Source organism: Pelobates fuscus, chromosome 3 (genome assembly GCF_036172605.1).
Source record: "Pelobates fuscus isolate aPelFus1 chromosome 3, aPelFus1.pri, whole genome shotgun sequence".
NCBI lineage: Eukaryota > Metazoa > Chordata > Amphibia > Anura > Pelobatidae > Pelobates > Pelobates fuscus.
Genome location: NC_086319.1, coordinates 131,345,350 through 131,369,086, shown reverse-complemented (window position 1 = coordinate 131,369,086; position 23,737 = coordinate 131,345,350). Strand labels below are relative to the sequence as shown.

Genomic DNA, 23,737 nt, shown 5'->3' with positions numbered 1-23,737 from the left:
CACAATTCATTTTACTGAATAAAGGAAAATTTTAAAGGGACTCTCCAGTGCCAGGAAAACAAATCTGTTTTCCTGGCACTGCAGAATCTTGCAGTGCCCCATTCCCTCCCAATAAAACCCTTCAGTGACTTACCTGAATCCAGCGCCGGGTCAGGCTCCGCCCACGCTCCTCCTCTGCCATCGTCAGCCGCGGCAGAGGCTGCGCACGCATTAACCCTCCCCATAGGAAAGAATTATTCAATGCTTTCCTATGGGGATTCCGACGACGCACAATGTGAGGACGTCCAGCGTTATTTAAAACACTTTTCGTGTTTTAAGAACATGGAAGTCCCTCTAGTGGCCTAGAGGAGGACTTAACCCTGCAAGGTAATTATTGCAGTTTATAAAAACTGCAATAATTACACTTGCAGGGTTAAGGGTGGTGGGAGTTGGCACCCAGACCAATCCAATGGGCAGAAGTGGTCTGGCTGCCTGGAGTGTCCCTTTAAGTAGTTTGTTACTGCTACAAGAGTGACAATACTTGTAGATACTTTCTTCAGCATATGATTTTACCCTATTTCACTGACTGATCTTTCAAAAGTCAGCAGATTTACCCACCATTTTCAGTATACTATCACAATGTGAATAATACAAAGTTAGTATATAAAGATAAGTAAACATCCAATTGCTGGCAATTTGCAAAGAGTAGCTGAGGAAAGACTCTGGCTATGCAGCCACTTTAGCTACAACTCACACCATGCTCTGCTTGGCAAATAGAATGTCACTACCCGAGTCTCAACAATGTTATTCACTAAATTATGAAATACCTCCCAACAATCGGATGTGGGAAAGGTGTGCCTGCCTGTAAAGGATGACACATAAATGCGCCGGTCGCCACTCTACGCCACTCAGGGCAGCCCATAAGAGTGCTGCTGAAAACCTCTATGTATGGGCCCAATGCTTGGCAGCACTTTTCATAGGCTTGCTCTGCAGTGATTGGAGACACTACCATTAGGCAGAATACACACCTGTCCTATAGGGGCGCTTATTTAAAGCACTTACGTGCGGGTAGATTAATATCAGGAGATTTGGCTAGTGTCCTTTCTAGCCCAGTCAGCATCCTATGCTTGATAGCAGAGCTGCAGAAACAGGTATAGAGAGTGTAAAAATCAGTGGTGTCCCAAGTGCACTTCCCATGAGCGCACTAACAACAACTCACACAGGAAATGCTTGCGTGGGAATCTCTGAATGGTGCACGCTTTATATCAGCTCCTGCAGCTCTATTATAGGAGGGTTGGTACTTGGCAAATAATCCATCAAACAACATATGCCTGTACCCTAAACACCCCTTTTTCCTTTATCCTAAATTTGACAAATCCAAAACCTAAAAACAAACTTACCTTCAAATTTAAGAACTCAAAGCCTAAACCTAGAAAAAAAGATTTCACCTTAACTTCTCTTAAAAATGAACACATGTACCAAATACTAAATTAAGCCCAATAATTCTAAACACCCCTTATCTCACAAATCTAACGCCTCTCCGTCTTTTAACACCAAGTAAATCTAACTCTGCGTGTAATCTAACTCTGGAAAATCCCATCTACCACGTTTTACCCTACCATAACCACTGCATGCATTTACACAGCTGTGTACAATCACCATACTCACAGATTCAAACACAATACAAATATAAATATGCATATGAATACACATGTACATTTGCAATTGTCAACTTTTAATATGTTTTTTTTTTTATGCCTGCAATGTCCAGTTAATAAATTAAACTCACATCTGATTTGGAGAGGCTGTTAGTAAAAAAAAAAAACCTGTAAGCCTCCTGCAAGAATTACGTGGTATAGCTTTAAGAACACTTTAAGCACCATAACCACTGCAGCATGTTGTTGTGGTTATGGTGCCAGGTATGTTCTGACACCATCCTGCAGTAAGTTGGTAAACAAGATAGTTTTACAACTTACTTGGGTCCGCCACATCCGGTCTTCTCCAACAGGAGAAGCAAGATTGATCTAAGCACTATCCAATGGGGCAGTCCTGCATCAGCTGTGCTTAAAGTGACACTTCACTGACCAAACACAAGAAAAACTAAAAACACTGTTTAGTAGGTATATCCCAATGAATCAATGCATTTTTTTTCTATTTGGGGTTATATCTAAAACCAGCTTGCAAAACTGTAGATCTCTTGTCTATAGCGTTTGCAAGCTCTCTCCTTCTCCCCAGCCAAGACTTTCTGTGACTGTAGAATTGCAGACTTCCCAGTGCAGCTCAATTAGAAAGCTTTGCAAGGCATCAGCTCTGGGCAATTGTTGTGTCTTGGATTTAGCTCCACTGAGCTAAACAATCAAGATGTAATAGGATATTTTGCCTGACTGACAGCCAAGGAAAGGAGGGGGATAACTATGTTTATATTACAAAAAAAATGCCACTTGCTATTGAAATCTGCACTTTCTATAAAATGTAAAAAAGAGAACACACAAAGCACTTCAGCAAGCAAGTGTTTTAAGGGTCTACACTCACTGTCCCTTTAACAGTTATGATGTTTTATCCTGGAAAGGTGCAAGGACACTCTTAGCACCATAACCAGTATAGCAAGCTGTAGTAGTTATGGTGTAGTGTTCCTTGAACAGCAACTACAATTGTCAAACTCACCATGTTTTTTGGACATACATCACTTCTACATACAGTATTGATTGACATCACTCATAGAGGACTGGTCTGAAATATGTAGCATTACCTAAGGCTGGTCCTAAGAGAGTAACTGAATTCATTTCTGCAACATATGAAAGCCTCATACAGCAGTGCAACACGGTTTAAATATACTGCCCTCCAACATGGTTTAGTGATGTGTGCCCAGGAAAATGTGTTGATTTTGGCAAACCTAACTACATCTCGCTATTGAATTACTACTCTTATGACCCCCAGTACCCCCCTAATAATAAAAGCTGGATGAGCACAACTCCCCATTCCTGGTCCTGTTGGGCTGTGTACAGTCCCTGAACAGGATGAGGACTACAGAAGGGAGGGCCGTGGGGACAGGCAGCAAAGCGGGAAATGGTGGGTGTGACTTCAGGGCCCAGCTCCTGACACACAATCCACACTCACACAGGCAGCTAGAAAGCAACCATCGCAGTAATCCCCAGAGAGCAAATTGATGTAAACATTAACCCGCCCCGTGAATGCATCTGCTGACTCCCACAGCCTTCCCCAATGGGAGCCCTTCAACCCCGAGCTCGCCTGCACTGTGCCTGCCCGAGCTGTACTCTCTGGCCTCCTCCTACCATATTAACACTTATTAACTCCCCGTGTCCCGGGACTCCCGGGAGGGAGCAGAGGAAACACCTGCACATGTTATGTGACAGATAATGCTGAGAGCTCGTAAAATACTTCTATAGCTTTATAGCTGGAGGCAAAACTATGCTTTACAATTTTATTTTTTTATTATCACCACACAAAGCCCGGGGAGTGTAATCATTCAATCCATTTTATTATGATATTTTCTGTTTTCTTGTTTATATTATGTTAACTTTGAAAAATAAACTGAGATTATTGTATTGTATTTCACAAAAGTATCGTGTATGCGTGTCCACGTTATGATTGGGCTAAAAGAACCACGAAATAAAAAAAAAAAACGACAAAAACCATAACCGCTATTTTAAAATGTCGAGTCCCAAGTGATGTAAGTTTTGGCATCCCTCTCGTATCAGCATCAGCACCCTACAGCACACACTGCTATTTTCCCAGTATAGACTTCATGCTGGGACCTTCCCAGAACGTCCAACAACGTGTAACAGGGATTCTAAATGGAATGTCGCGGGTTAACTACTGCAGATCGATAAGGTCTAACATGAACAAGCACACTGAGTAAGAAATGACGATAATAATGAGAACATCCCTATTCACTGGATCTTGGACTTGCACTTGCAATGTGCGTGCTGCTGCCCCCCCCCCCCCCTCTTTAGCCCCTCCTCTGCCATCTATCCCGCCACCCTGCAATCTACTTCCTCAACACCAATTCGTCTTCATCTCGTTGTTGTTTTTTTATTATTACTTTTGACGCAGGAGAAAATTGCTATTTTAAAGTACGTCATTAATATGGCGCCAAAAAAAAAAAGCCCCTAAACTCCATTTAATTTTTGTAAAGATTACAGCCTGCTGTATTCTACTGGTGTGTGAGGGAAGGAGAGGAGGGAGGATATTTACAGAAACAGATAGATTGGGGGGAAAGGGTAAGTAAGTGGTGGAGTTGAGAAAATAAAGCTAAATGGGAGAGCAAACTTAAGTTGAGGGAGGGTAATAAAGACTGAAAAAGAAACAGCAAGGAAGAAAGTGAAAAAAGAAACATGACAGAGTAAGAAGGGAGGGGAACAGGGCAGAGAGGGGTGTGAATAAAGATAGGAGGGAAAGGGGCAAAAAATACATTGTAGAGGAGTGGGCTGTCAGAAGAGTGAAAGGGGAGAAAAAGTCATGGGGAGGTAGAAACATTGCGAAATCAACCTGATCTGACTTGCAGTGCAATCCGATCCTTAGGTTTTTTTTATTTCATTATATCCTGACCTGCACCAGACAGATATCTGTGATTATATTCAATGTAAAAAGAAGGACACGAGTTCTAACCCTCCTACCTGGATCTCCAAATTAAAAAAAAAATAACCCCTATGCTTTTCTTCAGCATGAGACTGACATAGGATTGAGTGCAAAGTAAGCCTCGTAGCACCCGCCCCCTCTCCAGCCGAGCAGCCCGCAACCATTCAAAGCAGCATAACACACGCACAGAAATATCTATGTGTATCTTTTGCAACAGATCAAGGAAGTCTGCAGAAGAATAAACAGAAGAGCTCGGGCAAGGGATTGAAGGATTGCAGAGAGCGGCCATCACGTTAGACGTTCTATTTTTTTGGATGACATACACGGAGTTACTTTGTATCCACTCCTAGGAAGAAGAGGGAGAGCAAGAAAAGAAGATCATCGCTGGCTACACTGTGTGTACTGCTATGCTGGACTTTCTGTGGAATGGTTTTATCTATTTTTTCACCTTAGGATCCTCCCCTATTTTAACGTGAGCTAATCTCAACAGTGAGGACACCCCACACAGCAAGGTAAACCGATAACCCTCCATGTCCTTTTTTTATTATTTGTGTTGTTTTCTTTGCAGGGTGCAATTTAAATGGTTGATCTTTCTACTCCCCGCCCCCTGATGGATGTAGTTATTGATGATCTGATCGCCAGGGAGGATTATGTTTTAGGGAGCCCGATAGAGGTGGAAACTGTTAAATGAGGGATGGGTGAGTGGCAGCAATAATCATTGCGCATGTTGGGCAGTCATGTTTAAAGAGTGAGAGGGTAGTAGTGTATTAACGACAACTTTTAAAAAAACCTGGCATCTTCGATTTACCAAAACCGTCTTTATTAATGACTGCAGCAATGTGCACACAGGCACCTTGCCATCTCGCATCTTCCTTGGCATCGCGTAGGTCAGGTTTTTTTCTCTGACATCTTGTTGGCAGCTGAAGGCAGGATGCCAATGTGACCAAGACAGGGGAAAGTGCAGTTTCAGGTTTTACAGCACGCTGCCTGTGTATTGCACAGCTTACTTCTTACTATATCATCCACCCCCTTTCCCTGTGGCATGGGGTTTTTATTCCATAGCACTTTCACTTGTGCCCGACATTTGCATATTCTAGAAAACACCTTATGCCATTTTAACCTACGACCATTTGCAACAGTCCGATTATACTTCATGGCTTATCAGCAGAGTGGGTCACACTGACTCTTGGCCAAATGATAACAGGGATTAAAGTCAAATTTCATCATTTTAACACCATATCTTGGGATAAATAGAACGTAGAATGTTTGCCATCTTTTTGATGATTCCAAATGGAAATATACAGCTGGTTCTGTGCTGCACGTTGGGGGAGAGGGCTGTAGGGGGCGTGGCTGTTGTTTACCTTCTGAAACTCACACGGTTTCCATCCGACGCCTCTGGGGGCGTCTCTGCTTCTCCAGATCAGCAGCAGCAGCTCTCTGTATAAACATTTCTCACTCCCCTTGCTACACACCAAATAAAATGCAGTCATCATCCCGCCAGCTTCTGCATGGCTCTCTGGCTCACTGCTTGCACATGCACAGGTCTCTGCACAGTCATCACAGCACTCCCTCCCCTCCTCTCACTCTCCGAGATCAGATACTCAGTAAGGTTTGGAAGGCAGGGCTTCATTATCGGATTTTCGATTCTTCCACCGCCTTTTATAAAGTCGAATTATGGACCTGCGTACAATATAAATTATGTATGCTCCACAAATACTAAGGACAGGTTGCCATCCTTTTTAATCTGCAGGGCAGGATATCAACCCATCCATAATCTTAATATTTTCTCAGTGGTATGTTAATGTAAATCATACTAGTATTAAGGCCCTCTTTAATGTAATTGTATATAAATACATACACACCTCCCTCTTGAAAACAAACATGTTTTGGTCTGGGATGCCATTCGGAGGTGTGGATACAGGTGAAATGGGACACAATGTAAAGCCAATCTATCTCTGATAAGTGGTGTCATGTGTCAAGACCTAATGACCTGTCATTTGTTTGTCTAGTTCAAGGGTAGGCAACCTTCGGCTCTACAGATGTTGTGGACTACATCTCCCTTGATGCTTTGCCAGCAATATGGCTGTAAAAGCATTATGGGAGATGTAGTCCAAAACATCTGTAGAGCCGAAGGTTGCCTACCCCTGGTCTAGTTGGTCCACATTACCCGCTGTAATGCCTGTGGCATTCTGAGTTTGCAGGTGATTTCATTCCTGTATGTGCTGGATTGCTATATTCTATGGCACCTGGGGGATTCGAGTATTCTCAAATCTCACTGCATATTAATTGTGCATCCCACAGGGATGTCTTAGCATCATTTGATGTGCTTTTCCTGCCATGCAAGTTGTTTTGTTTAACCTAGCATATCATTTTATACCCTCAGCTCCACCGAGCTTGCCAATAACTCGGTTCTCCTCCCTTTGCCAGACTACACACATTATGCACCCCATCCCCAGGGCTGCAGATCTCATCTCCCCACCCCAGGGCTGCAGTGACATGTTTTACACAGTGCTGTAGTTGGCCAATCAAAGGGCATTACTCACATTCTACAGTATCTGAGCCTGTAAGAGCTTTTCTGTAATTGGAGTTAGCAGACAAGCTGACAGTCTGTGGATAGGAAGGTGTGTGTGTGTGTGTGTGTGGCTTTAGGTACATTAGGGAAGCATTTATTTTCCATTGCATGTTGTACATAGTGTTTACTGTAGTAGAATGATAGAGAACGACTGCTTTAAATGGAATGTCAGTGATTTTGTCTCTCAGCATTGGAATAACTAGGAATCTGTTGCAAATAACTGTGAATCATCCTGTGAATATGAACTGTTGTAATCTAGCTTGTTTTATTACAAGTCTTTGACAATATATTTCATTTTGTAAACAGATTCTGAAAGTTTTCTGTTACATTTTATGATTGAGTTTTCACCAGCATGAGCACACCTTGCTCAGTGGATCCTTTTATAATAGGTTAATATTGATTTTCTGAAGATGTGGTCTTTTAAAGTATTTGTACTGTTGGGCTTTAAAACTAATTGTCAACTGATGTTAAATTTGCTAAATTTGCGTATGTAATTGAACAGCTGCAGAAGGCAGGTTCTCCGGGTCAACTGTAGATACAGGTTCTGTCAACAGCTGTTCATCATGCCTCTGTTTATTCTCCTAAAACACCTCTTGAGAACATTTTATTTGTGTGGCATGCAATTGAAATTGAAATTTCAATTGCAATTGAAATATACTGGATAGGTTAATCTGGAAAAAAATATATATATATTCTAATCTATTACACAACTTTTTATATCCGTTTTTAACAATCTTAGCATATATTTTAAGGTACTACTATAGAGATGTGTCAGAAATTAATCTGTGCAGAGAGGGATTTCACCATCACTTTCATCAGTGTTGCAACTGGAAAAGGATGCAAATAATTTTTAATTATAAATAGATGTACCCTCCTTCAAGTTATACTAATTGGTGTCATGATAACAAATGGATTTTTCACGGTTTATTTGGAATGATGTCTTACATATGAATTGTGTTTGGAAGCGAGAAAGCTAATTCGATTTTAGTTTAGCTTTACAGAGCAACATTGTGAAATAAGTACTTTATTTATATGCATTTTAATTACTTTTTTACAATTTTGAATTCAAAGTAGAGATACACCTGTAATCAAAAATGTACGAGTTAGCACAGTGAGGCTGACACATTCTCCTTATAGGAGCCTCCAGCTCCAGGAGAGAAGGTGAGTCCAGAATGCATAACTGTATTTACATAATTCTGTAACAAGGGAATTTCATATCTTATGCCAAATATATTTAATTTATAGTTGTAGCATTCTTATTTATTATTTTCATATGCTTGAAAGTCTACTCCACACCTTAAAAGCACTTTAGGATGCTGAAGTGCTTTATGGGTAAGGAGTAATGTATTTTAACCCTAATTTATAAAAGTGCTTATTTCTATGAGGTTTCTATGGTTATTGAGGTTTGCACACTCCTTCATAACGGAAGTGACAGGCCATCCAGCAACGCCAGACCTCAGACCAATCGTTGACACATACTTGAGGGCCCCAATTTAGAAGCTTCTTAAGGATTGAAAAGGGAAGGCTATGTAAGATTGCAGTACATAAGAACTGCAACCTTTTCAAGTCCCTTTAAGATGTAACCCAATGAATACCTGCATATAAAAATACATGTGTGTATTCATTGGGGTATATCTACTAAACAGTAATGTTATTTAATTTTATTTAATATGTAAAAACAAATCACTTATTAATAGCTTGCATCTATACAGCAGTAATTGCATCTTATATCCATCTAAAAGTTTTTCATAAAAAAACAAACCAAAACTATTCAAGCATATGCTTGTGAATAAGGACCTGTTTCCCCCCTTCATTTTTTGTCTCTATTACACTTTTCAATAAAGTTTTTATGTCATGTTCTTGAAGTTTGGCTTTTGTTCTGCCATTTGTATACTTGATCATATGAATGAATTTTACGTTAATGTATTAGAAACTTTTAAAAATGTATCCCTTAGTTTTGGTGAGTCCGGTAAAAGTCAATACCTGGCTATTCCTTCTAATGTTGCTATGCTGTTTTTATTATTGAATAGGTATGCTTTTAAATAAAACATTAAATGTAAAAACTTATTTAGTTCTAAAGCATTTGTCATATCTGTCATTCTAGTGATTTATCCCTGTATTTAGTTTAGCCTTTGGAAATACTTATTTTCATTTATGTGTTCATGTGCCGTAAACAGACTTTCTTCTGATCCAAAACTTCAGCAGAAAAATAAACCGGGTTCTCCAATAATGTTCATTATGAGTCATAAAAGACTTCTGTGCAGCAGTAGGATGATAATATTTCTTAGTTGGCAAAGATCTGTACAGCATACTGAAGAAGGTACTCTGCCGCATATGTGGCGGGAGTATTCGGAGATAATGCCGTACTGGAAGAACATCCCCTTTAGTTTGTGCTGCTTAGTTGAGAGTCCTCCCTCTTTCCTATCTGCAAAATACATTCTGCATTAAACTATATTGCCCATCACCATCTATAATCTCCTGAATGCTGCCAAGACTTTAATCCTGGACCCTTGGAGGATCACTCGCCCTCTACGTTCCAACAATGGTTTCTAAGGGCAAGAAAATTAGAAACATGGTTTTATGAAAGACTAACTAAATTGCCTTCATTTGATACAGTTTCACATTGAAGGTTACTATCAAAATTGAAATCAGTTGGATTAGTTGAAAAATCACATTCTTGGATAGAACACTGGTTTAACCATAGAGAGCAGAGAGTTTTCAAATTTAACAAAAGTGGTAAGTGGAGTGCCTCAAGGTTCTGTCCTGGGTTCACTTCTCTTTAATCTGTTTATAAATAATCTTGAAGTGGGCATTTGCTGGTGTTTGCAGATGACACAAAACTAGGTAAGCTTATACAGCTTGAACATGATATAACGTCTTTACAGATGGATTTGGATACATTCGGGGGATACATTCAATACAGATAAACGCAAAGTCATGCATTTTGAAATAAAACACCCCACTAGCCACCTATACATTAAATTAAAGGGGCAGATATGAGCTATGTTTTTAAAATCTAAGCGGCAGGATTTGGTGAGTGACTGGAGATGGGGGTTGAAGTAGAAGTAGTTGTCAAATAAAACACTTAGGAGAGAGAGAAAAGGCTCTGTTTTGGAGAGAAGCTCTGTTTTGGACAGATTGAGTTTAAGAAAATGAGCAGCCATACAATTAAGGAGCTACAGGGTGAAGTAGAAAGTTTAAAAGTGCGAAAAAAATATTCGGATTCTCTAAAGTGTGTGGCTATGAGGTTATTGAAGTAGTTTTGTTTTGCGGAGGAAAGAGCCAACCTGTACGAGTGTATAAAAGAATTGAGACTTTCTCCATCAGCGTTCACCAGTTCTGGAGCATTATTGGAGATAAAGGGGTCCGTGTAGTGTGGCAAGGTTGTAACCAAAGTTGCTTACAATTAGGGATCGACTGATTATCGGTTTTGCCAATATTATCGGGCCATATTCCGATGTTTTTTTTTTTTTTTTTTCGGTATTGGCTGATAATCACTGGCAATACTGATAATGAATGAGTGGGCCGGCGCGTCCTTAAGGCGGCACAAGCGGCTGCCTAAGGGCGCACCGACCCGGGGGGCGCTAGATCAGAGTGTCCGGCAGGACGTGGGCGCAACCGAGCGGAGCAGTGCGCACTGCGGTACAGGAACTTATGTTTTCTATACCTGGCCGTACTGAACGGAAGTGCTCACTGAAAGAGCACTTCCGGTCAGTCCGGCCGGGTACATGAGACTGAAGGTACAGGGGAGGGAAGGGAAATGGAACACTGGGGTGGAGGGGCACTAAAAGAAAAGGGAGAGGGAATGGGGGAGAGGGGCAGGGCGGGCGCCACCTGTAAGGCGACCTAGGCAGCCGCCTAGGGCGCAACTTAGCAGGGGGCGTCGGATCCCTGCACCCGGTCATCACCGGTGCGTCTCCTCATGCTGCGCCACCTGAGTGCTTTAACAAGCCCTAGGCGGCGCAGCACTGCTGTGTGGGGGCGGCCGGATTTGAGTGACCGGCAGGACGGAAGCGCAGAGTGCTCCCTCCTGCCTGTCTCTCAATGTAGCGTGGCCGGGCGGCGCGGAACGCGGGACAGGTACCTCTGTTTCCTGTACCCGGCCGCCGGCGGACTGACAGGAAGTGCTCACTTCCTTTCAGTCCACCGGCGGCCGGGTACAGGAAACAGAGGTACCTGTCCCGCATTCCGCGCCACCCGGCCACGCTACATTGGCAGGAGGGTAAGGACCACTGGGGGAGGAGGGAGGGGGGACACTTAGGACCCCGGGGGGGATGAGGATGGGGGGGACCTAAGCTAAGGACCACAAGGGGGGTGAAGGGGACACCAAGGATCACTGGGGGAGGAGGGGGGGACTAAGGATCACTGGGGGAGGAGGGGGGACTAAGGACCACTGGGGGAGGAGGGAAGGGGGACACTGGATCACTGGGGGAGGAGGGGGGGACTAAGGATCACTGGGGGGAGGAGGGGGGGACTAAGGACCACTGGGGGAGGAGGGAGGGGGGAGTTCCCATCACACATATATACACAAACACACTGCATCCAGTACACAAACACACACACATTGATAAAAGGATTATTGATTCACAAGATGAAAATATAATTTAGCTTCTTTACAAACCAGTGTTAATACCCCAACCATGAATATGCAGTGTACTTTTGAGCACCAGTTTTATGAAGGATATTGCAGAAGTAGAAAAAGTACAATATTAGTATGTAGGGTAGAAAACATTAGTTATGATGAGGAAAGGCTAGAAAAAAAAAAAGGAAATTGCATTATTTAGAAAAAATGGGCCCAGATGGGATATGGTAACACTATACAAATATATATAAGGTCACTACAAACTACTATGTGCTAACCTGTTTATTAGTAGGATTATACAACAGACAAAAAAGGTCACCCATTGAGACTTGAAGAAAGGTGTCATGGTCTTGAGCAGGTCAGATAAAAGACTTGGGCCAGAGTTAACATTAGGTTCTTTATTGGTGAGTTTGGACATGGTAAAGGAACAGGAAACTTATAAATGAGATTTATAGGGAGAAGGAAAAATAGGAGAACCTATAAACGAAATTATAGGTAATGGATAAAAAAAATGTAAACTATAAATGGACTTATAGGCGAAGGTAGGTAGAACCTATAAACAAAATTATAGGTAAATAGATAGAAGGTAATAGAAAGAGGATTAGGCAATATTCCCCAGTTAGGATATAATTAGTTAGTAGCAAACACCTATAGTTGAGTATAGGGTATATAGAAAAACAAGTAAAATAGAACAGAACAGTAAGCATTGGCGTCCGCAGGAATTTTTCAAGTGGGGGGCATAATTGTAATGACATCTATGCTTGGCCCCTTTTTAACAGTGTCATGAAGGGGAGGAGCATAGTCATTATCACATAAAACCAGGGTGAATAGCGTTTTCACAACTATGGTGTCAGGAATACAGTGCCAGGAATACAAGTGCCCCCCCCTGTCCCCCCTGAGGACGCCCATGACAGTAAGGTTTCAGAGTTACAAGTAAAATAGTAGTTTAGTGAATCAGCCCCCTGTTGGATGGAGCACTGATAAAACAGATAAATAACACCTTGCAATATTAGTTAGTACTGAAGTCCAGGTTGGTTTTATGCAGGGTGGTATAGAGCAGGTTGGTTGTGTAGATCAGAGATGACCCTAAAGACCTTTTATTGAGCAGGGTGTGGCCTTTTGTAGGATTGTAATTAGTCATTTGTAATTAGTCCAGGCAGGTGAGAATGATGAAGGTAAGTTCAGTTCTAGTGGTTAGGGAGGCCACTAGTGGTTGGAAACTAGAACTTATTATTAAAGAAACAGAAATAAAAGAAACATAATCCATGGTTGTCAGGATAGGATCCTGACAAAAGGAAATTAGTTCTTTGCATTAAGAACAATAAAGATGTGGAATTCTCTGCCTAAAGGTTGTCTTATCAGATTCTATAGCTACGGCCCCTTACTTACCTGGTCCGGGTACTTACCGGGTCCCCGCTGATCCCACGCCGACGGTCACAATCCTCGGATCGATCCGATCAGCACCCCCCCCCCGGCCATGTGATCGGGGTCCTTGCGATGATCTAAGTACACATACATCATTAATAAAAGTATATTTATATATAAAAGTATAATTATAATAATTATATTACATATATATATATATATATATATATATATATATATATATATATATATATATATATATATATATATATATATATATTGTATAATATTAAAATATACTTAGAATGCCGTAAATTTGCTTTTTATATAAAATATGAAAAAATACCGGCACTCTAGGATTAGTTCATCTGCTTTAATTCTCAGTTGATCCAAAATATGTCAACGTTTCAGCTCCCGATCGGAACTTTCATCAGGACACAATAAAAGATATACATAAAATGACAAACATATATAAGAAATGCCAACCAATGGTCACTCACCTAGTCAGCTGTGGACTATCAACCCTGATGTCTGGCGTGTACTCAACGCTAGTCCGCACGTCTGACTTCCATGACGCACCTCCCGCGTCAGGGAGCAGCCTTCGCCAATCGTCTGTAACGGCTACGTGACCGTTCTAATCCAGCAAATCCTCGGCTGCCCCTGTGGTTACTGAAGCCGCAAGGAGACAAACTCCTATTTCGGCGATTGGCCCGCCCTTTCTGTGACGCGGGTTTGTTTTGATTAGGTGAGTGACCATTGGTTGGCAGGTATACAATATATTTAAAGTTGGAGTGCAAGAGGTCTTCTATTTGCTTTGAGATATATATATATAAACAAAGCAAGAAATGAGAGCACTCCATGGATTTGGTAAATCAAATTACTGTATTCAAATAGCACGCAAAAAAAAATCGACGTTTCGACCGTCTAGCGGTCTTTATCAAGATGCTGTCATATACAAAAACCTAAAATATATACATAAACGCTTGTTAAACTTACCCAATCACCAAGTGCTCCCTGTGTGTCCAATCTGCCATGTGAGTGAAGCCGCAAATTGCGGATCGTTGTGTTAATTGCCGTAAAGTGACGTGTGGTGAAATCACCATGTGTTGCCTAGAGACGGCACAGCTGTTTAAAAACCAAATGTCGGCAGAGATTTAAAATCAATACGGAGGATAAATAAAATTATATGTTGCATATGTGTTTTCATAAATGTCTAAGCAACTGCCTAACTGATCGTTGGATACTAGAGTGAGCCAGGAATGGCTAGAAACTATTGCTCATATAGGGACTCGGTTAGAAAGACTGGTGTATTGGTAACTATGGACCTATGTAGCCTAATAGAGCTAACTCAAATACTACCTAACTCCTTACTAAATTGGAAACCCTAGCTGGGAAAGCCATGTGTGTTGCCAAATCACAAACCTAAACAATAAGAACAGGCATCAATTACAGAAAACAGGCTGGCTTAGCATAATGTGAGTTGTCAGTATATAACAGAGAGTGTGTGTGATGTTGAACCTATATATATATATATATATATATATATATATAGCAAAGCAAATACAAGGTATGACCAGCACTCACGGTTTTGTTGAAAGGTTAAAACTTGTAGATTTTATTTAAACATATTTAAAAATGGCAGCTCGACGTTTCAGGGACTTTCACCCTGGACTACAAGCACCCGGATATTATAATTAATTTAAGTCTGTGTGCAAGGAATTGGTGTCTCTCTCTCTCTCTCTCTCTCTCTCTCTCTCTCTCTCTCTCTGTCTCTCTCTCTCTGTCTCTGTCTCTCTCTCTCTCTCTCTCTCTCTCTCTCTCTCTATATATATATATATATATATATTATGTCTTAATGGCGAGCACTCGCAGGACTCAGGGATATTTCAAATAGTGCTTTTTATTATAGCATCAATGTTCAAATACAAAGTGTCGACGTTTCAGTCCTACCAGACTTTTTCAACACTTTTTTGGTCTTAAAAAAAGTCCAGTAGGACTGAAACGTCGACACTTTGTATTTGAACATTGATGCTATAATAAAAAGCACTATTTGAAATATCTCTGAGACCTGTGAGTGCTCTCCATCAAGACATCGTATATACTAAGGTCGGTCATTAAACCTAGGCAATAACAAGACCGGGAGCAGTGAGTACGGGACAGTGAGTACGGGACACGATATATATATCTCAAATAAAAATAATCAATAAACATTTAAAAAAAACATTAAAAAAAATTATATACCAGTTTTAATTTGTTCTAACTGCATTAATATACATATATATTAAATTCAAAATACATTCAGAATGATATAGCTATATATAAATAAAAATAATAAAACAAAAAATATATACACACACATAAATATATTTATTTAAATTCTGCAAATATATTTACATAATATTTTTACATGATTAAGTAATTTTATTAATTACAATCTGAGGGACCTGCCTGACACCCCAGGCAGAAAGTCCAGAGAATTTGGCTCGTAAGCCCTATATTTAACCCTGTAACTTTACAGGACACCATAAAACTCGGTACACTTCGCTGAACACAAATATTAGTGGTTAAAAAAAAAAAAGAGTAAAACATATCACAACGATTATATTGTCAGTAGAAATGCAGTTGTTTGCATTTTTCACACACAAACTGTACTTTCACTGATGATATAATTGTTGTGATACGCTTTTACTATTTTGAAACACTAATATTTGTGTTCAGCTACCTTTTTTTCACACACAAACAAATATGAACGCTAACTTTGGCCAGTGTTTGTGACTAAGTGGCTACTAGAAAAGACTGGACATCCCATTTGTAATACCTTGGGTTGTCTACTTTTGCAAATGGTATGCAATCATGGGGGTAATTTTCATTCCTGTAACTTTCCAAAACACCATAAAACCTGTGCATTGGGGGTACTGTTTTACCCGTGAGACATTGCTGAATGCAAATATGTGTACTTTATTGCAGTAACAGCTAACAGCATTGTGACATTCACAGTTAAAATGCCACGCAGTACTAAAAAAATAAAATTTCTTATTTTCGCACATTTTTTATATTTTATTCATATTAAAATATGCTTAATATACAAATATATGATGTGACATGAAAGACCTGGTTCTCCTGAACAAAATTATATATAATAAGTGTGGGTACACATAATATGAAAAAAGGTGAATTACGCCTGAACAGATATATAGCGCAAATTCAAGGTTTTGTTTACGTTTTGATTTGATCACAGCTTGTACAATTGGCTCAGTCCTTAACGCCGTTACGGCGTTTTATGCCGTCCCGCATTAAACGGACTTTAAAGCCGTAACGGCTTTCTGCCCCTGGAGATCGGAGATACTTACCTCCGCCGCAATCCTCTTCTGGAGGGCTGCCTGACAGCCCAGGCAGCCCTCCCCGGCAAATTAGGCCCCCGGGGGCCATTTGATCGCTCTCAACGAGCGATCACATGGCCCCCTATAGCTGACTGTGGATCTGCCAGTAGGGGGACTGTCTGAAATGTCAGACAGTCCCCCTGCTGGTGGGAAGAATAAAAAAAATATATTAGACATGTTATAAAATAAAAAATAAATGTGTGTGTCTATATATATATATATATATATATATATATATATATATATATATATATATATATATATATATATATATATGTATGTAACTTCATACAGAGTGTATTTTAATACTAATATATATACATATATTAGTATTAAAATACACTTAGAATGACGTTACATATATATTATATATATAATAGATATATACACATATATTATATATACGTATAATTACAATAATACATATTTAAAATAAATAAATAAAATATTGAAACTAAATTTAATATTAATTATATATTCATATGTAATTTCATTCTAACTGCATTTTGTTATTAATATATATATATATAGGTAACAAAATACACTTAGAATGACATTCTATATATATCTATCTATATATAAAGTACAAATAACGTGCAAATATATATATATAGAGATAAATACATATAATTACATTAAAGATTACATTAGTATACACGTAGAATTTAAATACCTATAAATGCATATATATTAAAATTCTACATGTATATTTAAGTAATCTTTTAACATAATTATGTGATTTGATTAATTAAAATTTGATTGACATGCCTGACAACACAGGGAGAAAGTGCAGAGAATTTAATTCGTAAGCACTATATTTGACCCTGTAAAACTATAAAACCAAGAAACCATAAAACTTGTACATAGGGGGTACTGTTTTACTCAGGAGACTTCGCTGAACTCAAATATTAGTGTTTCAAACTGGTAAATTGTATTACAACGATGATATTTTAAGTAAAAGTGACGTTTTTTTTGCATTTTTTTTACAAACGAACTGCACTTTTATGGACTATATTATTGTTGTAATATGTTTTACTGTTTTAAAACACTAATATTTGTGTTTAGTGAAGTCTCCCGAGAATAACAGTACCCCCCATGTACAGGTTTTATGGTGTTTTGGAAAGTTAGAGAGTCACATATAAGGCTTGCATTTCATTTTTTTGACCTTGAAATTTGCCAGATTGGTTATGTTGCCTTTGAGAGCGTATGGTAGCCCAGGAATGAGAATTACCCCCATGATGGCATACCATTTGCAAAAGTAGACAACCCAAGGTATTGCAAGTGGGGTATGTCCAGTCTTTCTTAGTAGCCACTTAGTCACAAACACAAGCATATTTAAGGGTTTGAGGGGGGAGGGGAAAACAGGCTTAGTTGTACACTTGTTGATGTTTTGACAGTGTATGTGATTATATGTTTTAACTGTAATTTGATATTTGGTCCCTGAGGAAGTTTCCTAAGGGAGACGAAACGCCTAGGACCAGTAATAGCATTTTATTATTTTATTTTTACACTTCAAAGCCAATACATTTCCTTTTTTACCAACCATTGGGAGTGTGTGGACTTCCTAATTTTGGAATTGGCGTGGTAACCAAACAGGAGGAACCCCCCTAACTACAGGGGAGGCAACCTGAGGGCTTGAAAAAAACCATCAATTTGTGAGTCCAACCTTGAAACATGAAATGAATATTTAAATTTTAACTTTATTACACTATGTTGCATTTTATGTTTATATTCTAGTGGTACAAGCTGAATCCCTGGTCGATTTGTAGTTTGCAATAGTTGTATATGGTCACCAAGTTGGGAGGGGACCTAAGGGAAGCAAGTATCCGAAAAGCTACGTTTATATCGATATTTTCCACGGGTGAATAGGTGGAAGTTATACATTGCAGTGTTATTGATGCCTGGTACATGACAACACACATTAAATAAAACTGATTGCAGGCAGCCAGCCAGGTCAGTCTTTTAATGATCGTCAGAGATGAGGAACGTCCCTTGTTTATGATGTGGCAGGTAGCTAGGTTGTCGAAAACAGCGTACCGAGCTACCTGCCCAAGACTGACCCCATACCACGGCTGCTGCAACTATAGGGTACATCTCAAATAAGGCTGAGGTGCGTGAGAACCCTTTGATGTGCTGAACCTCCTCTGGCCAACCATCCCAGAGCCACTCATTACCAAATATGGCAGCAAAACCCGTTGATGCTGCCGCATCTGTCCAAATGACAGGAGAATGGGCAGACAATTGAAGCAAAAACATACTTCTGCCATTCCATTGCAACAAGAATTTGCACCACATTAATAAATCAGCAGTAGCCTGTGAATCCAGGCAGATACGGCTAACGTCATTTGGTAAGAGAAGAAGGAGGCAAAGGAGTCGAGAAATAAAGGCTCTACCTTGCGGAATGATATGTATTACAAAATTTAATGAGCCTTACAAAGATTGCAATTCCTTCCAATTGCATGTCCTATTAAGCAGAAAGTCGCTAATGGTTCGTAGGATACTGCCAATTTTGCCTGAGGGGAGGCTCGCTTCCATGCTTACTGAATCAAGCAGGATACCCAAGAAATTGACTAACGTGTCTGGGCCTTCTGTTTTCTTGGGAGAAACTGTCACCCCCAAAGAATGAAAAAACGAGATGGCCTTAGTTAGATCACTGGGAGGAGAGGAATTATTCTCCACAAACAGAGTTGTCTAGATAATGTATTACCGCATGGCATCTGCAATTGTTTAACAGGAGCCAACATAAGGTTTCGGCAAAGGTATCAAATTTTTTTGGGCTGCTTTTTGACCCGAATGTGATCATGGTGAAAAAATAATAGAAACTTTTCCATTTCAGACCATGCAGATGCGATAGCGTATGGGTAGTAATTTAAATGCATTAATGATGTCTGTCGTACTCAGCCAAGCCCCTACACCAGCTGAAATAATGGTGTGTATGGCGTTGTCTATTGTGGCGTACTGAAGTGAAAATTCTTCGGATGGAATTAGAGAATTAAGGCTAGGTATGGCCAGGGAGTGAGGTGCGGATAGGTCTTATATGAGTCTGTGTTTACCTGAGGATTTCCCGGTGACTAGTCCTATAGTGTTGGTTCTCCAATTGGAAAATGGGGGCGCCTGAAAAGGTCCCAACAAGAACCCATCTTCCAATTCTTTCTGTAATATGGCATCAACCATTTCCATGTCAGAAAATGCTGATTGCAAATTGTTGCATTCGTATATGCCAGCCGGGATATATACCAAACCTGTATGAAAACCCTCCGTGAAACCATCAATCAAGAAATCCACTAGATGTTTGGACGGGTAAGAGGCTAATGCATGAGCCAAAGAACCAACGTTTACGGATGTCAAATACGGTTTGGCATGACTTTTATTAGGACACATGGATTTGGCGTGAACCCTAAAACAATGTGAACACACATGGAGCAATCTGCAGGCACTATAACCACATGTACCTACATTCAAGTTGTTACACGCCTGCGACTTTCCAAAGTAAACAATAGGACGACCGAGTTTGTCCTTGCCTGATCTGTCCATCCTACTCTGTGGCTCATGGAAAGTCCCAGGTGTGGACTCTGGCATGATGGGACAATAGTCTGAGGCATGTGATGTGGAAGCATAAATAGCACAAGCTGGTACCTTGAGACCAGCAAAGTGTCTGCAAAATAGCTCAGTATCCATACGTCTCCAGTCAGTTTTAACGTTATACTGAGCCAAAATTGCAGATGCCCTTGCCGAAAAGGACCGGTGGTAATCATAAAAGGATGACCCACCGTATTTATTTCCCAAGTCCATCAGCTTGTCAAATTACTTTTCTGCTTGTTTTCAATATAATGTGAAGTGCTCAAAGAAAAGGTGGGAATAGCATCTTGGGATGTCCTCAGTTGTTTGTAATATGGAAGGGTAAGAACGGGCAATAGTAGAAATGGATAGTGTTATATGGTATGGACACCAAATGGTAGAGAAAGAAATGAACATACACTTTGTAGAGCTGTAAGTTAGCTTTACTTTATGCACTTTAACGGTTTAGTTCTCACTTAGAATGTGAGGTATAACTCTTAGTCCAAACTCAGGAATTGGTTCACTAAAAGAACATTAGCTGAGCTTATTGATTTATAATTGCAGTCTTTAGTGAATAGACTTTTGAACCTATTAAAGCCCCAGTCTTTGGTGATCTTTGGGTCACACTGGGCATCCTCACGCTCTGCCATGCTTTGCTGTGATGGTGGTGGAGGAGGCAGACCACAAAGCGCTGAATCGGGTAAGTGAATAAAGGGTTAAGGATTATTACTGAGTGGGTGGAGGCAGGGGCTGAGGTACATGTCAACGTTAGGAATACAGCTTTGTATTCCTAACACTGAAGTGTTCCTTTAATCAATACTGGCCCCCATGACTTTCATAAAATCAAAAAATGGCAAAATCATGTAATTATGTTCCCATACAGAAGACATTCAATGAGCTGGTTAACAAATCTATAAATTTATGGATGGGGGCACATCACACAAGCACTTAAGCACATGATTGCAATTAAATTTCATCTTGATAAGTAAAATAACTATTTTGAGAGAAATTTAGTTTTGGAGGCACTTTGATATTTTTTGACCCATCATTTTTCTTTATTCTTCACTGTCAGTGATACGGCCAAAGGTGTGGACTAAATGGGCGCTAAATTTACCCATCCTTTGACAACCTCTGTGTAGGTTGGTTGTAGAAATCCTACATCTTTGGAGATAGATTTGCATTTGATTTGTCTAGAAATATTTCTTTTTACATGCATTTCATAGATGATCTGTTCATTTGAAATGGACGTGTCCAGTTAGTTCAGGACTTTGTTAATGAGCTAAATACAAATCATTTTAATCTCAAATTTACCATGAATTACAGTGATCATCAGCCTATTCATATTTATATTTGCTAAGCAATCAAAAATAGTTTCCAGTACTTAACGTAAATAATGCATTACTCCGTTCTAGTCACCCTGGAAGCAAGGGAGGTGTTCACATTCCTCGCCAGGCAGATGACTCTTTGTACCCAGTAATGCAGCAAGTGTTGATTCACCAGCTGATTGTTACAGAAGGCCGCTTTTGCATGCTCAAGCATCGTGGTCAGGGAGCCAAAGCTATCCAACAACCTATCCTGACAGTCACTCAAAGCTGTATCTAGCCCATTATGGGTTCCACCCCAGCTTGGCCAGAAACGCGATTATATTTTCTTTAACCTCCCGTGCATTGTGCCCCTTGCCCAGGACGATAGACTTACTCCTATTTGCTTTGATAAGGGTTCGTCTAATCCTCAGTTGCTAATATTGATTAATATAGTTGATGGGAGCCTTTGTGGGGGCAGGGTTGGGGTCAGGAAGACCGACAAAGACTGATGGCAGAAAAGCTACTAGCAGACTTTGTGTCTGATTTGTTCAGTCCTCCTACTGTGACCCAAAATCTGAGTCAGAGTCACTCTTATCTGTATTAGCATGTTTTTTCAGTCAGGTGCAGGCAAAGTGGCTGGACATAACAACTGACTTCTATCTTGAAACCCTGGGAACAACAGAAGAAAAAACTGGTAGCGGAAGGAAACACAAAGGCAACATGTGGCTGAAATCTTGCGAGAACGCAATTTCGTTCATTGAACAAGCTGCAGAATTGTAAAAAATGTCCTGGACAAAATCCAAGATGGTGGAAGGGTGAAAACAAGGCATGTCTATCCCGTTAAAAAGAACATAGGGAAAATGGACCAATCAGGGCAAGTTAGTAGAGGACAGGAGCACAAAAACAAACATAATAGGGACACTAGGTAACACCCTTATAATACCTATTAGGGCCCCCACCTAGGGTGTTGCATGTGACGTCACATATTTGTTTACTTTTTTACTATTGGTTGTCTGTGCTGCTATTTTTTGGTAAGTAAAGAAAAAGTTAAGCAATATGAGCCCTATGTGTCTTGAAATAAAATCAATATTACTAAAGTAATATTTTAAATGTTTTTAAGCCTTAGAAAATGTCAAACTGATGAAGTTTTTGAGCTGCGTAATTATAAGCCGTGTAAAGCCCCGAAAAAGGAAAGTTTACATTTAATGCCTTTACTTTTTAACTATTTATGTTTGTTAGCAATATGAATGATTAGTATATTTCAAGAGGCCACTTTGCGTATACAAATGATTATATTTAATTTGGCTTTTAAATTGCGATTAAATTACAGGCTTTGTAGTCTGCTCATATACTGATAGTACAGGACATTATGTTGGTGATTCCTTTTATGTAATGTTATGAACTGTGTTTTAAAAGTGACTTTATACCTTGGGCCAGAGAACTGATTATTGTGTTTTTAACGATCTTGGATGACAAGATTTGTAGTATTATTCCTGTGTTGAATATATGTTTGCATATCTGTTTTTGTTTATGCATCCATGGTGGCATCATGGAGTTTACATGTGCTAATTAGATTTAACTTTGCAAACGTAATGTTTTCTCAAATTTACAACTAAATGACACCACAGCAAAGGCCCAGGTTTCTCTTATTCTCAAGTCCTCAAATATAAAAATACTTACCGTACATGTTTCTGTAATTTCCTGAAAGGCAGAGGCAAGTTATTTGTTTTTTTATGCTGGAGTTGGGACCTACGGCTCACAAAATTTTGTATCTCCAGTCATGTCCACAAAGGGAAAGTGACAAACAGATTTACAATTATAACTACATTTTATTTCACAGTGAACTTGATTTAGAGTTGTATGCTTCATTTTCACAGCATTGTTTTGTATTTTTATTTTCAAACTTCACTAGAAAATATACGGAAACAGCATAATTCTCTCAAGGTTTTATTATTTAACCATTCATATAAAATTATAATATATATGGACTTTACACCTCTAATTTAGAGGACGTGATATTCAGTCTTGAATGCTGAACTATCAGAATAAAAACCAATTGCTTTTACTGGGAAGTAGTGATTGATCTTCCTATACAGTTTATACACTAAACTAACATTGGTTATATTGCTGTTAATGGTTCTATATCTGATGAACTGTTACAGCTCTATGCACACTTTAGTGGAAGATAAGTAAAATAAGCCTCAATTTGCAAGATGCTTTAGGTTCTATAGCTCGACTCTACACTAAAAACAGTCATTGTTTTTCATTATTGTTTAGTAGTCCAGAGCTAGTCCTGCCACCTACAAATGTTCTTTGAAACCGCTTAGATCTTTTAACATAGAGCATCTTGAGTATTCCACTTTTTTCCAAGAATCCCTGTAACGTGGTGCTCATTGTT

The 23,737-nt window shown here is 39.6% G+C and overlaps 1 protein-coding gene across 1 annotated transcript in view; it reads left to right on the top strand.

Moving 5' to 3' along the window:
- The first annotated feature begins 4,467 nt into the window (after positions 1-4,467).
- JADE2 (jade family PHD finger 2) overlaps positions 4,468-23,737 on the top strand; it is a 647,003-nt gene continuing 627,733 nt past the window's right edge. Inside the window, exon 1 of the mRNA XM_063447471.1 lies at positions 4,468-5,090. The gene's annotated coding sequence lies outside the window, so the exon portion shown is untranslated. The remainder of the gene's footprint in view (positions 5,091-23,737) is intronic.